The sequence below is a fragment of the Musca domestica genome, unplaced genomic scaffold, assembly GCF_030504385.1.
Source record: "Musca domestica strain aabys unplaced genomic scaffold, Musca_domestica.polishedcontigs.V.1.1 10, whole genome shotgun sequence".
NCBI classification, from domain to species: Eukaryota; Metazoa; Arthropoda; class Insecta; order Diptera; family Muscidae; genus Musca; species Musca domestica.
The window spans coordinates 18625291-18642535 of NW_026712115.1; positions in this window are offsets into that span (position 1 = coordinate 18625291).

Below are 17245 nucleotides of genomic sequence, written 5' to 3' on the forward strand. Positions count from 1 at the left end.
CTAAGGTGTAAACAACTTGTTTATGCAAAGGAACCGCGAGTAAAATGTAGAAACAACATACGTCTGTAGGGCACCTTTAAGCACACCAAGATGTAAACAACTTGTTTACACCAAGGAGGTAACAACAACCTGTAGCAACAACACTGCGAAGGTATGTGAAAGCACACCGTCCTGACACCGATCTCTATAAAAGGAGTGGCTCGCTGTGAGTGGGGATCAATTATGTGAAAACCGGTAACGCAAGTGCGGGAACTGAGAAGACCGTGATACGATACCCAAGGAGGATACCAGGTTACGACAGGTAAGACTCTCAGACACAAAGCATTAAGAGTGAGTTTCCCTACGCCACTCAGAGAAAGGGTTCCAGTTCCTAAAAGCCCTCAGGTTGCTCCGCAGAAGAGTGAGTTGGAAAAAGCCACTCTTGAAAGGAGGGACAATACCAAAGAAATCTATTCCCGCGAGTTCGATAGCCACGGGAGACCGCGTACCCACGGTTCCAGAACCCAACATAGGACCCCATAATTGAGCCAGCGAGTTTCCCAAGCCGCTGGAAGCCAGAACCCCCAGAAGCAGCCTCCCATCAGGAACATTCCAGGACACGTCGCCGGACGATTGTCGAGTTAGCCATACAAATGAATCAGCCTGAATTTACGACTAAAATAAAAAAAATAAGTGAAATAAAGCTGGGTATCTCCCCCAAGACAATATCTGAAACCTTCTCCTTACTCAAGTCGCTGAAATAAACAAATTTCTGTGACGTACCTTGGCCAACGCGAGCTTAACCTAGCAACGGCAGAAATCGTGTCGTTACAGTGGCGCCCGAGCAGGGATAAGAGTAAGGAGCAAACAGGATCACCGATAGAGAGATATATTCGCGGCTTAATAACATGCCCGCCACTTTACGTACATCATGGGCTTATAGCGTTCGGAAAGAGGAATTGGGAAACTATTGAAATGAGTTCGGTCTGGACATAAACGGAACGGTAGAGGAAATGCTAAAGAGGTTAGGAATATTTTTGAGAGAGGAGCATGATAAGGATGTCCTTGGAAGGCTATTGTGTTTGCAGGAGTTTCATGAGCAGTCCGGCTCCAGACAAGACAGTAAGTCCATTGTATCACCAAAGAAAGCACCCACGATGGCGGTGACGAGCCCTAGTGGTGTGACATCTCCCCTGGAGATCGGCAGCCCAACGCAACCAGCATCCCCAAATGGAATAACAATAAACCGGAATAACAATAAACACTTGTGAACTAAAACCCTTCTTCTTGACGGACAAAGCCCAGACGGGGTGTAAAGATTCACACAGACTCAAACGGGTAAATAATTCTGATACTTTTCTTTCTTCTCCAGCAAGATAGAGGATCACCCACCCACTGTTAAAACCAAAGCCTTTTACAAGCACCAGGGGCTGGACAGCCAAACGGAATCCGCAAGCCTAAAGCATCTTCCCACCCACATGTCGTTTGGATCTACAAAGAAACCGCAATTTAACCCCAACACGCAGTCTCCCATAGTGTCCCCATTATCATCAACCATCATCATAGAAGACTCCATGGACGGGATCACTCCTGAGAGGTTTTTCACCGGACTACCATATTCAGACACAAGACATGAGGTGCTATTGGAGACAATAGAGATTTCGGATGATGAAAAAAGCCACTAGCTGGAACCCACCAGTCACCAAAACCCGACTCCACCCAGATATATCGAGTCAACGGAAACCGATTTCTCCGAATCCGAACCAGAGAATAGATACGTTCATCCTAGGAACCCGATGTCACCTAGATATGCGGATTCCACAGAGACCGAGTCGGAGACAGAGTTCGACATTACCCGCCGTAACCCCCGTTTGGCACCTACAAGAACAGTAGTTACGCCCAGCGCTCAATTGAGAAGCGTGATTGTGGTACACGACCAACCAGGGCAAGGATATCCTTTTGCGTGTCGCGTAAACCTTCCAAGAGATGTCCAAAATGGGCTGCAATGGCATATTAATATTATTTTGAGTTGGGAAAACCCACTTGAAAGGAGGGACAACTCCAAAGAAATCTATTCCCGCGAGTTCGACAGCCAAACAGACAAATAGTATAGAAGCTAACCAACCTACAGTAGTTATGCATGTTCTAACTATTCCGCGGTTATAAATTGCGTTAATCCCTCTACTTTTTTAGACGAAATGTTGGCATGCTACCAATTGTTGTCCTACACAGGAACCAATACCCCGGGACCGCTTTCGCATTACTTCGGGTTACAGTTTATTGACGGGTCTATGCCTTCATATTTTATCCACTCACCCATCCACATATTTATACCCTCCACCATATATAGTATGGAGGATATATTAAGTTCGTCATTCCGTTTGCAACTCATCGAAATAATCATTTTAGACCCAACAAAGTATATATATTCTTGATCAGCGTAAAATTCTAAGACGATTTAGCCGCGTCCGTCTGTTGTAATCACGCTACAGTCTAAACGAATTAAGATAGGAAGCTAAAATTTTGCACAGATCTCTCTTTTGTCTGCAGGCAGGTCAAGTTCGAAGATGGGCTATATCGGTCCACGATATCGTATACCCCCATATAAAGGTACCCCCAATATTCGGTATTTTGATAACTTTACCCACATTTTTCAACGGAATTGTTTGGAGTTCCTTGTGTGCACTTTATACCTCGGCAGAGAATTATCTATATAGGTCTACGATATCGTATAGCCCCCATATAACGGTACCCCCCGGTATTCTGTATTTTGATGATTTTAGCCACATTTTTCAACGGAATTATCTGAAAATCCACACAAGGAGTAAGTTGTAAGTACTTTACACCCAGACATTGATTTGTCTTAATAGGTCCACAATATCATATATCCCCCATATATCGGGGGGATAGATATTTTAAAGATTTTAAAATAAAATTTAATGGATTTTATTTTTTTGAAAATTGTCTAATTCGTTCCAAGTGGTGGAGGGGATTCAAAAGTCGGCCCGGCCAAACTTACTGCTTTTTTACTTACATACTATGATTATGGATTCGCTTGTTGTTTTCTCTCGTATGGACTTTTCTCCGTCCTTATATCTTGAATATAAGCTGTATATTTCACCCATTGTTCTTCTGATTCCAGCATTTCTCCTTTAAAGATCTATTATTCTTAACACATATTTTATTGCAAGCCGTTTGATTTCATTGTACTCACATCTGAAGAATGTATGTTCTTCGGTGTCTTCATATAGTCCACAAGTTGCACAAATTGGATTTTCTTTAACATGAAACCTATGTAAGTATGTGGCAAAATTTCCATGTCCGCTAAATATTTGGGACAGGAAGAAATTAAGTTATCCGTTATTTCGTTTCGTCCATGTTTCTATAAATGGAATTAATTCGAATGTATTTCTTCCATTTGGACAGCTTTCCCAGCTTTATTGCCATTTTTGGCTTAATATGCGTTTATCTTCCATATTTATTTGCTGCAGCTCTTGGCTACTATGAATGCATAGCAGGCATTTCCGATGATCGTAAAAATATTTCCTCTTCTCAAATTGCTAAATTATTGGCATTATACCAGAAAATACCGACAGTGCTGCAGTAGACACTGTTTGATATGCGGATGTAACTCGTAGCAGACATACACGGTGTATTTTATCAATCATATAAGTCAACATTTTAGTGTTCCATTGGCATCACTAATAATAGGAGCTGCGTACAACATTTGCGCATAAGTAACCGTTATTATTAATCTTCTGACCAGTTGTCCTGGATCCTGATCCCTCTACTTCTAATAATCTTAATGTTATACCACGTCGTAAAACAGTATTTATATCTAGACTCCAGCCTGATAAAACAACAACAACATTCGTAGCTTTTTAAAATATAATCTAGATGGTGTAAATAATGAAAATTTGAACATATTTAAATGTCGTTCCTCCCAACAGTCATTTAAAGTAACTGTTCCTCCAAGTTTTTTTAAGCACTATTTATTAGTTTGTTTTGGTCCGAAAATATCTTGGTAAAAGAATTTCTGTTTGGAGAATGCTCTAATTGATTTGGACCTATGAATATAAAAAAAATAAATGCAGTTTTCGCGATCCTTCATCAAAATCTTAGAGGATTAAATAAATTGGGATTGTTCCTTAAAAGTTTATTTTGGGAATTTAATTTTTTTACTTTTACTGAAACATGGTTTTAATCCGATGTACTTGATATGGAGCGCTTCTCTGATAATTATCTGATAATTATCACAATGTAATTCGATTCCTTCCCAAATAATTGAAGTCTCAGCTGATGCCAATAGTGAATTTGTTTATGCTAAAGTATATTACTCCTAATTCTGGGCTTGGAAGTTATATACAACATGTCAATTTAATGTCTAAATTGCCTTCTTTACTTACGGACAATTCTTCCTTAATTTGTATGGGCGATTTTTACCTTTCTGGTGTTTCTTGGATCTCAAATGAGAATATTCTTAATTATGCCCCTCGTCATACCGAATTGGTTCTGTTGCCTTTTGGGACATTATATTTGAACCTTCATACGTTCAAAAATAGACAGATTATTGAATTTAGAGATCCCTTCTTCGTTGAATATTTGGACTTTCAGATGCTCTCCATATCATCCTACGCTGTTGAATTGAGGACGTCTTCTCCTTATACAATATCTACTAATGCTTTAATTAAAAGGCGTAACTTTTGAAAACGTACCGTACTTCTCTCTCTTCTATGGAACACTATATGACATCTTACTGACGACATTAACTCCTGTGTCTCAACATTATATGAGCAGCTTAATTCTGCTTTATCTAATTCTGTACCTACTGTTACGTAAAGTAGATCAGGGTTCTGCTTGGTTTAGTCTTGTAATGAAGCGTTTACGCAATTTAAAATAGATTATTTAAAAATATATAAAAAATCGAATACAACATTGAACTATTCAAAGTATTCTTCTACAAGGTGTAAATACAACTCCGAAAATTTCAAATGTTACTCTCAACATTTAATTAAGATGAGACAGAGCTGGTTACATAATCCCAAAAACATTTAAATAAACAGGAAAGCAAAGAAATTTCCCAGCTGTATAAACCTTGGAGGTATTGAATCTTGTGGTAACTCAAATATTGCTACTTTATTCATCAACATTTTTCAATAATCTTATACGTCGAACACTTTTAACGGTATTTGTAACTGCAAAGTCGAGAAGTTAAATCATTTTCCTCGTATTATCTTAACAGAGGATGAAGTTCTTTCTGGGTTAAGAACATTACGATCCTCTCTCTCCCCAGGTCCTGATGGTGTTCCAACGTATATTCTAAAATCTTATGCTAGTAAACTTTATATGCCACTCACTAAAATTTTTAATTTATCCCTTAAAAGGTTATTTTCCATTACTGGAGATTGAGATTTTAAATTCCTGTTTATAAATGAGGAAATAGGTGTTCTGCCCATTATTATAGATGTATCGCTTAATTAAGCGCTATCCCCAAAATGTTAGAAATCTTAATTTCGCTTAGGATATAACATTACCTATAAGGTATAACTTATGTAGATTTATAATCAACAACTTATACTGAATTTAGCAAATGTTTGTATACCATAGTGCACAAGCTTTTGCTCATAATATAAGATTTAATGGGTTTCCCAAAATGGCAGTTAAACTGAATATCCTTCTACTTAGAACGTCGCACCCAAAATGTTATCTTTAATGATACATATTTGAAGAATATTAATGTTTCGTTTGATGTACCACAGTGAAGTCACTTGGGTCCACTGCTATATGCTTTTTACCTGAACGAAATTCCGAACGTTATTCGTTTTCATGTACCTTGATTCATGATTCTTCTCACAAATTCATTTGACGATGCCATTTCATTACAATATGAATTACAGTCCCTCGTAACTTGGTATAGCGCAAATAGTATGTCCCTTAATCCAAGAAAATGCAAAAAAAAAAAATGTCGCTCATTCAAAACCAGTCATTATTATCTTACTAACGGCTCTTAACAGTCGAATAACTACGGTTTCATTTACACTTTGATTCTTGCGTTAATAAAGCTAAATCTTTACTACGTTTCATCAAGCGATGGTCCAAAGAGTTTAGTGATCCTTACGTAACCAAAAGATTTTATGTCAGTCTGGTTCGTCCAGTATTATAATAAGGTTTTAAATTATAGAGTCCATTTTTTAAATATTTTTCTGATAAAATTGAATCAGTACCAATTCAGTTTTTAATTTTCACTTTGCGTGGTTTAAATTGGAACCCTTCTGAACATCTACCGCCTTGCGAGATTCGTTTAATGTTAATTGATCTTCCATCACGTGAAAAATGACATTTTTTGTTACGAGCATTATTTACCCCTTTTCTCACTTGTGGAATATACTATAATGTTTCTTTTCGTAGAACTCGTAATTCCGAGCAGTTAAAACTGCTCATTGCAAGATGTAGTCATGAATTCAATAACCCAATGAGATCACTTTGTGTAATTTTAAACTGTTTATGTAACAATATTTGCTTAAGTAGTCCCTTATACACGATAAAAACTGCATTCTAGGAATGCAATTTTATTTCGTACAATAAAAATTATGTTATATTAGTAAATGTTTTATGTTACCTCGAGTTCCAGTATATTTCTTAACTATATAAGCTCGTTTTTTATTGCATATTATCTACAACTCCCAGTTGTAATTTCAGATTTAAAGTTTGTTTTACTTTGCAAGCTGCTAGATCATCTGGCATTTGATCTACAATCCCCTACATGGTATGTACGCGCTCTCTACGTATAGGGAAGCGGTCCAGGGGTGGGTGCTAGAGGCGTGGAATCGAATGAAAAAAATAGAATTTCAACTGTCACAAAACATTAGTTTGATTGAACAAAAATTATAGAAAGCGGAGGGACCTCTCCGTTCTTATTTATGTTTGCTACAAAAAATTGATGATGTCTCACTCTTCCACAGATTCCTTTGGAACTTAAAAATACGTTTCTGTATTTCTTTTACTGAAACATGGTTTTAATCCGATGTACTTGATATGGAGCGCTTCTCTGATAATTATCTGATAATTATCACAATGTAATTCGATTCCTTCCCAAATAATTGAAGTCTCAGCTGATGCCAATAGTGAATTTGTTTATGCTAAAGTATATTAATCCTAATTCTGGGCTTGGAAGTTATATACAACATGTCAATTTAATGTCTAAATTGCCTTCTTTACTTACGGACAATTCTTCCTTAATTTGTATGGGCGATTTTTACCTTTCTGGTGTTTCTTGGATCTCAAATGAGAATATTCTTAATTATGCCCCTCGTCATACCGAATTGGTTCTGTTGCCTTTTGGGACATTATATTTGAACCTTCATACGTTCAAAAATAGACAGATTATTGAATTTAGAGATCCCTTCTTCGTTGAATATTTGGACTTTCAGATGCTCTCCATATCATCCTACGCTGTTGAATTGAGGACGTCTTCTCCTTATACAATATCTACTAATGCTTTAATTAAAAGGCGTAACTTTTGAAAACGTACCGTACTTCTCTCTCTTCTATGGAACACTATATGACATCTTACTGACGACATTAACTCCTGTGTCTCAACATTATATGAGCAGCTTAATTCTGCTTTATCTAATTCTGTACCTACTGTTACGTAAAGTAGATCAGGGTTCTGCTTGGTTTAGTCTTGTAATGAAGCGTTTACGCAATTTAAAATAGATTATTTAAAAATATATAAAAAATCGAATACAACATTGAACTATTCAAAGTATTCTTCTACAAGGTGTAAATACAACTCCGAAAATTTCAAATGTTACTCTCAACATTTAATTAAGATGAGACAGAGCTGGTTACATAATCCCAAAAACATTTAAATAAACAGGAAAGCAAAGAAATTTCCCAGCTGTATAAACCTTGGAGGTATTGAATCTTCAACATCAACATTTTTCAATAATCTTATACGTCGAACACTTTTAACGGTATTTGTAACTGCAAAGTCGAGAAGTTAAATTTTCCTCGTATTATCTTAACAGAGGATGAAGTTCTTTCTGGGTTAAGAACATTACGATCCTCTCTCTCCCCAGGTCCTGATGGTGTTCCAACGTATATTCTAAAATCTTATGCTAGTAAACTTTATATGCCACTCACTAAAATTTTTAATTTATCCCTTAAAAGGTTATTTTCCATTACTGGAGATTGAGATTTTAAATTCCTGTTTATAAATGAGGAAATAGGTGTTCTGCCCATTATTATAGATGTATCGCTTAATTAAGCGCTATCCCCAAAATGTTAGAAATCTTAATTTCGCTTAGGATATAACATTACCTATAAGGTATAACTTATGTAGATTTATAATCAACAACTTATACTGAATTTAGCAAATGTTTGTATACCATAGTGCACAAGCTTTTGCTCATAATATAAGATTTAATGGGTTTCCCAAAATGGCAGTTAAACTGAATATCCTTCTACTTAGAACGTCGCACCCAAAATGTTATCTTTAATGATACATATTTGAAGAATATTAATGTTTCGTTTGATGTACCACAGTGAAGTCACTTGGGTCCACTGCTATATGCTTTTTACCTGAACGAAATTCCGAACGTTATTCGTTTTCATGTACCTTGATTCATGATTCTTCTCACAAATTCATTTGACGATGCCATTTCATTACAATATGAATTACAGTCCCTCGTAACTTGGTATAGCGCAAATAGTATGTCCCTTAATCCAAGAAAATGCAAAAAAAAATGTCGCTCATTCAAAACCAGTCATTATTATCTTACTAACGGCTCTTAACAGTCGAATAACTACGGTTTCATTTACACTTTGATTCTTGCGTTAATAAAGCTAAATCTTTACTACGTTTCATCAAGCGATGGTCCAAAGAGTTTAGTGATCCTTACGTAACCAAAAGATTTTATGTCAGTCTGGTTCGTCCAGTATTATAATAAGGTTTTAAATTATAGAGTCCATTTTTTAAATATTTTTCTGATAAAATTGAATCAGTACCAATTCAGTTTTTAATTTTCACTTTGCGTGGTTTAAATTGGAACCCTTCTGAACATCTACCGCCTTGCGAGATTCGTTTAATGTTAATTGATCTTCCATCACGTGAAAAATGACATTTTTTGTTACGAGCATTATTTACCCCTTTTCTCACTTGTGGAATATACTATAATGTTTCTTTTCGTAGAACTCGTAATTCCGAGCAGTTAAAACTGCTCATTGCAAGATGTAGTCATGAATTCAATAACCCAATGAGATCACTTTGTGTAATTTTAAACTGTTTATGTAACAATATTTGCTTAAGTAGTCCCTTATACACGATAAAAACTGCATTCTAGGAATGCAATTTTATTTCGTACAATAAAAATTATGTTATATTAGTAAATGTTTTATGTTACCTCGAGTTCCAGTATATTTCTTAACTATATAAGCTCGTTTTTTATTGCATATTATCTACAACTCCCAGTTGTAATTTCAGATTTAAAGTTTGTTTTACTTTGCAAGCTGCTAGATCATCTGGCATTTGATCTACAATCCCCTACATGGTATGTACGCGCTCTCTACGTATAGGGAAGCGGTCCAGGGGTGGGTGCTAGAGGCGTGGAATCGAATGAAAAAATTAGAATTTCAACTGTCACAAAACATTAGTTTGATTGAACAAAAATTATAGAAAGCGGAGGGACCTCTCCGTTCTTATTTATGTTTGCTACAAAAAATTGATGATGTCTCACTCTTCCACAGATTCCTTTGGAACTTAAAAATACGTTTCTGTATTTCTATCATCTTTCTTATATTTTTTGTCGTAGAACCAATAAATTTTGAATACCAATCATATCAAACCATTACCATTTTCTCGCTTTTTTCTTCAAACACACTACAGCAGATGGCAGTATCTCCATTGGACTACTGTTTTCCAACCTTTTTGGTAGGTTTCTGTTTCATATATATGTTTGCAACTCCACTCTGGTTTTGCATGATTATATCACGTTTGTCGTGTCAGTGAGAATTGAATGCCAAACTGGTAGCTAAATTCTTAGAGCACAAGTCTTTAAGGTTTTGGAACACATTTGGTAACGTACAGGTTGGGCATCAAAGTCAAAATCATTTTTCACGGTAGCTCTCAATAACATAGCTCTCAAATACATCAGTAAATATTCACTGAACATTAATTTACAACCATCTTATTAACCTGAAATTCAAATCTGGAAAATAAATGACATCTTCAACATAATGTTTGATTCTTTATTCACCCTTTTCATTTGGCTTATCAGGTACCATTATAGAATCAAGCCAATTAAGCCTTTAACAAGCTAAAAAGCAGTAAGTTAGGCCGGGTCGAACTTTGAATACCATCCACTATTTGGAACGAGTTTGGAAATTTTCAAAAACAAAGACCTGGACATGCATAGGCAATTTTCTGTCACATACTGCAGTTCTGTAATTTGAAACTACTTCAGTAGACGCTGAAATCATCAAAATACCGAATATTGGGAGGTATCGTTATTGGGGGGGAGGTTATACGAAAAAGTGGACCTGCACATACATTTTTCTGTCATAAGCTGTAGTATCTATTACGAACTTCAAGTGCCAAATTTGAAATAATTCCGATGTATAATGTCGCAAAAATCATCTAAATACCGAATATGGGGAGGTTCCGCTGTATGGTGGCTGGGTTTCACATGAGGAGTTACAAACGGAATGACAAAGTTAATATACCCTCCGTAGCAAGGCTAGGCAAAGAGTATCCCTTGGGATATCTGTGTGTTCACCAACACAATTGTAATAAATAAATTGTTTTGAATTTTCTGTCAAATTTGTTTTGGGAGAATATTTAGTTTTGTTCGAGCAGTCGAAGGTGCTGTCGAATATTTTTATGAATACACCGTAAGAAATATTGGTGTACATAAATATATCTCACTACATTTTTGAAACAAATATTTGCGAAATTGTAAAAATTACAACTTTTAAGATTTATATTTTTTGATTGATTTCTATTTGACAAAAATTGCATACGAATTCACGTGTTAGGAATATACATTTATTTATTTAACTTACCAAATACATCGTGAATCCTTGATGATGACACGGCTACTGTTTCGTCAACAGTACGGTCTAATGATATGGAAAATTTTTGGCAAAATATTTTTGACCAAGGTCTATATCAACTCAATAATTTATATAATTTTAAAGGTAAAATATTAGACTTAGTGTTTTCTTCATCCGTTAATACTTTATTAAGTAAATGTTCACCTTTTGTAGAACCGGAAGATAAATATCACCCAACACTTGTCATAGACCTTGAACTTAATATTCAAACAAATTATGCAAAACCACAAACTAAGCCTCCCAAATTAAATTTTTCTAAGACTAATATTGATCTCCTTCGTTCTATATTGTCCAATTCAAGTTGGTCTCATGAAGGTGACATTGAATTGCAAATTTCAAATTTTTATAGCGTACTTAAAAATGCGTTAACTATATCAGTTCCATTATTGAAGTTCTATCCTGACTCAGGACCAGTTTGGTTTACCCCACATCTTAGGCGCTTGCGCAACATAAAAATTAGGTTATTTAAAAAATTTAAAGAATGTAATACCAATTTAAATTATACAAAATATTCACAAGCTCGAAGTAAATATAACATTGAAAATTTAAAGTCTTATTCAATTTATTTAAGAAAAATGAAAAATAACTTTCAGAAGAGTCATAAAAGCTTTTATAAATTTGTAAATTCAAAATGTAAAGTCTGCGAATTTCCTAGTAGCATGAAAACTTGATAATGTTCTTTCTAAACAGATAACTGTGTACTCTGGTGTCCGCCAGAGTAGCCATTTAGGTCCTCTACTTTTTGTATTGTATCTTAATGACCTTCCACGTTTGTCTAATGTTTGCTGATGATGTCAAACTTTTTTGTAATATGGACTCTCACATTAGTTCCCTTAACTTGCAATATGATATCTACTGCCTTGTTAATTGGTGCAGTGCTAATGGTATGACGCTAAATCTCAAGAAATGTAAAAAACTGTCTTTGTGTAGAACACAACCTTTTAAAAGTGATTACCTCATTGGTTCCTACAAATTGGACAATGTAGACTCATTCGTTGATCTTGGTGTAATTTTAGACAATAAATTGCGTTTTAATTTGCATATTGATTCATGTGTAAATAAAGCCAAGTCATTGCTGGGTTTTATAAAAAGATGGTCAAAAGAATTTGACGATCCTTATGTGACTAAGCGTTTATTTATTAGTTTGGTTCGGCCCACTTTAGAATACGGTTGCGTATTGTGGAGTCTTTTTAAAAAACATATTCTGCTAAATTGGAATCGGTACAAACCCAATTTCTTTTATTTGCTCTCAGAGGATTAGGATGGGATATAAATGATACACTTCCACCATATCAGAATCGCCTAAAACTAATTGATCTTCCGACACGGGAAAAGAGACGTTTAATGTTAAGAGCTTTATTTATTATAAAACTTTTGCGTGGCGAAATCGATTCACAGTTTTTAACCGGTGAATTAGAGGTGAAAGTGTATGATAGTGTCTATCTGGCTTTCCTTTTCACTGCGAATTTCAGATCATTAAGCTCGTCTCGAAAGAGAAATCAAACACATAAATAATAAAACATATGATCTTCGCCTTAATAAGGCAAAACTCAAAAATTCAGCCGAGCCTGGCTGTGGTATTGAACCGCGGACCTCGGTGTGCAGCCAACTAGAAGTTGCCGTCTCTACGTTCAGGGCCATTAACCCGTCTTCCTAAAGTAGCACTAAAACAAGTGTATGCATTGGAAGCAATGTAGTTGTTGTGGACAAAAAATCCATCACTACAAAAACAAAAAAACTTTGCTGTGAAAAAGATCTGCCAATAGAACTTGAGTCGAACCTGGAGAGTTTCTAGTGTATAATTCGCATATGCTAATTTGCAATAAGTTCGAAATATATACTACTTTCCAGAGAACGGCCCTTGTAAGCCATCATCCACACCAAATATGCCTGATGAGCCACTTAACCAACGGCGAAACGCGTCGCATAGTGGTGAGTGTGTGATAGTGTCTATCTGGCTTTCCTTTTCACTGCGAATTTCAGATCATTAAAATCGTCTCGGAAGAGAAATCAAACACATAAATCATAAAACATATGATCTTCGCCTCAATAAGGAAAAACTCAAAAAAAAAAAAAAATATTGTTAGATAAATTTATTGTCCTTTCAAATTAGTGGACATTTTCATATCCCTTGATTTCTCTGAAATGATATGTACGTTCTTAGTCAATATTAGGAAAAAGAACAGGATTTGATGTTTGTCATTCTGTTTGTAATTCATAGAAATAATATTTTAGGACCGAACGCAGGTTATGAGTTTCAGATCATCATAAAATTCTACTACTATTTACGTATGTCAGCCTGTGGTAATCGGTATTACTTTTTAAAAGGTCAACTTTGATGGTTATTTAACACAAATAACATCAAAATTATGTTAACTTATATATTTTTGAAGGACATTTATATTATTTTTTATACCCTCCACCGTAATATGGAGGGTATATTAAGTTTGTCTTTCCGTTTATAACACCTCGAATATACATTTTAGACCCCACAAAGTATATATAATCATAATCACCATAAAATTCTATTTCGATTTAGTGATGTCCGTCCGTCTGTGGAAATCGCTCTAGCTTCCGCACGAAATGAAGTAGATTATTAAAATTTTGCTCAAATGTATATTATGTCTGCAGGACTTTTGGTATTGAAAATGGGCCATGTAGGTCCACGTTTTGGTATTGCCTCCATATAACGGTACCTCCCGATAATCGGTATTTTGATGGTTTTAGTTACATTATTCACCGTTTCTTTTATTCAAGTTTCGCATTTGAATATTGTAATGGTTTATACAAAAGTTTCCTATGCAGTTCCACGTCGTCGTTTTGACTCTAATATAACGGCAACATTCGGTATTTTTAAGATTTTCACAGATTGAAAATTTAAAGATAACAAAGTATTTCTCACTCTGTAAAGAGAGGCAAAAAACACTTGCAATATTTTGTTATTTCAAAACACATACAATCACAAAAACATTTTGAGGCTTTCTGCCTAGCCCTGCTCCATAGTATGGCGGAGGGTATAAAAAATACACATATACATTAGCAGACATTCCTATAATACAGCGAAATTACCATCCTCATGACCTGCCATCTGCCCATTAGGACGATCATTTTATTTTGACTTTCTTAAAGCGGTATTGTTGTATGTTGCCGATACGTATAATTTAGTCTGCTATTAGTATGATTATGATAGATTAGTATGATAGATTTCCAAACATACAAAGAAACACTATCACGCAAGTACTATGACATGGAAAATGACATGCTGTCTTATCGCAAAAAGAATGTGAGGGCAAACCAGGACAACTGTGAAGATGCAATTCAGGACAGTTTATTGCATCAGAGGTCTATTATTTTTGTTTGCTTTTGCGCAAATATAGGCGAATCTGGAATGTGGTGTTCTTTTCACAACACTTTTCTTAATCATCGATAAATTGAATGTATTCAGCACTAGACGCGAAACATGAGCTTCGATGGTTTGGAGCTCGATTAACAATTGATGTGGAGTAAATAGCGATGGACTTATACAATCATGATTAGCATTTGTTAAAATATAGATTATAAGCTGAGAAGATAGAAATATAATAATTGCGTTACCTTTGTAATATCTTGCTTTTTCTTTACCTTGGGGAGGTTCGTTCCAACATGATTTTTGTTTCAGGTTCTTTAGCTCATAACCTCATCCTCCTTGATGATGTCGAATCGAATGTAGATGTTGATTCCTTAGCAGCTTGTTTTTAAGTTAAAATGGAATTATAGTACAGTTTGGTGCACCACTAATCGTATTGTACAATCTCTGAAATCTGTTCACTACTTCTTATTGCAACATTAATATGACTATATCAAATTTCAACGAATTGGCGCTTAAGATACCAACTCATGTGAGTCTGTTTGGTAATTCCGACTTGGCTATTGGTTGAGTGCGTAATTACTAAGGAAACCATTTTATTTAATTCACAAAAAAAAAAAACTAAAGTGATCGTGTTTTATTTCTTTTTTTCTCTCCCCTTAACCAGAGCGCAATTTCGGCGCATTAACATTTGAGCCTGCAGAGCCGGATTCATCCTTTCGGATTAATTTCGCTTTTGTGGTTTTTTAAATAAAATAAAGAGTATTTGGTCCATTCTAGATATATTTTTTAGCCTAAAATTTACTATCCTTTCGATTCTTGATTGTTTGCCATCTATGTTCGTGTGGAAGTAGTAACCAACATCAACCAAACCATCAACAAACCATCATATTCCTCATATTAATAATTGCAGTGCATTTTTATTGTTGTGAGCCCGCGAAAACAAATAAACAAAAATATTACAATAAAAAATTGCCACTTTACAACGCGTCGCGGAGTTCCTTTCTTCTTTGTGGGCAAAGCCAATTGCCGTGGACAACAACATCGAACAGTGCAGGTGCGGAAAAAAGAATTAAGGAGAATAGAAAAACAGCGAATTTGGCGTTTGGGTTTTGTTGATCCGCCCCAAATAGATAGTGTCCACAACCTAGCCTTGCCTCCACGTGACTTGGTCCACGTTTAGAGATTTATTTAGCGTGGTATATATAAATAATTCGCTTTTGAGCGATATTGATCTCCTTTGTTATTTAGCGAAGTTTCGGCTTAGCGTGGAATGCCTTAAAGGACGAATATGTATATATATCTTTTCATCCCTCCAAGTCACAAAAGAAAATAGCCTTAATTTTAAAGTCCTTCAACGCGGTAATGTCCAGTTATGATACGTATTATTGGGATTCAATTAACGTTTTCATTTGTCCCCAACTTTTGCCAAAAATTACAGTGTCAATTTGGGAGCAAATTTTCAAGAACAAAATTGCGATTTCTTTGTGGAAGGAATTAAATAGTTTTCTGACGAAGAGAATTCATACTCTCACTTGACTTCACTACATGAGGCAAATTAAACTGGATGATGAATCTCGTTCTTGTTTGTTATCTCCTCGGCAGTCATATCGTTCTCGTTGCTTGTTTTGTCCGTCAAAAGCCCATCAAACTTTCGAGTGCCCTCGTATTAGAAATATGACCCTTTCGCAAGATTTTCTACGGTGAAGCGTCATCGTTTGTGTATTACCTGCTAGAGCGTAGAGGACATAAGATAAAAATTGTAGAAATCGTCGTCCATGTGCATTTTGTAATCGTAGTCATCACACATTGCTCCTAGAGGTGGTTCAACAACAAATAGTCCAAATATAATATTCAAATTAGAAGTAGACTAGCCAATTCGTTGTCCCTTAAAACATAAGCGGTCGTGCTGGATTCGATTTCAGAAAGTATAACATCGCTTGCGGTCACTCTCGACCTTAGGAATAAAATATCTAATGACTTGTTAGCAAATCCTCAAACGTTTAAGTCGAATCCAGTAGATATTTTTATAGGTGCAGACTTGTACTCTAAAATTATTAAATGTCACAGTTTTCGCTCCCTTGGTTCTCTACTGGCTCAAAATACCACTTAAAACTACGTAAAGCATTTCGTTGTTAACACACGAAGCTATTTTCCAAACGAAAAATCTCGTATTCTTTAGTGGCTACAAACGTACTCGTTTTCGGTGCAAATCCGTTACTGCGGATCGTGTGTCTTGAAAATAGCCTATAACTGCGATTTGTTACACCATCCCAGGTTGCTGTAAGGTGGCCGGCTAATGTTTAAGTAAGATTTTTTTCCACTTATCGTATTGCACATTCGTTGAAATCTGTTCACTACTTATTATTGCAAACTTAATATGTCAATGTCAGATTTCAATGAATTGGCGCTAATACTACCACCTCACGTAAGTCTGTCTCGGTTATCGATTGTGTGTTTGTGCTCAACATTGTAAACATTACACGTTCGTGTGTAATTACTAAGGTAAATCTCGCAACCTATTGATTTGAATATAAATAAAGAAACCATTGTATTTAATTCACAAGAAACAAAAACGATCATATTTTATTAATAATTATATTTTCGATATCAACATGCTCCTTGACGGTTGATTCATGTGCAATACTCTCGCTCTCCATGGATGGCAGCAACATTTGGCTATCACAAAGTTGGTCTTGTTCCAAGAACTTCTTTTTTTAATAATTGACGGTCACGTTCAACTTCTACGAAAGCTGCGGATGATGTATTTGCTGATTCTGCCTGAAACCTCCCACTAGAATTCGATTC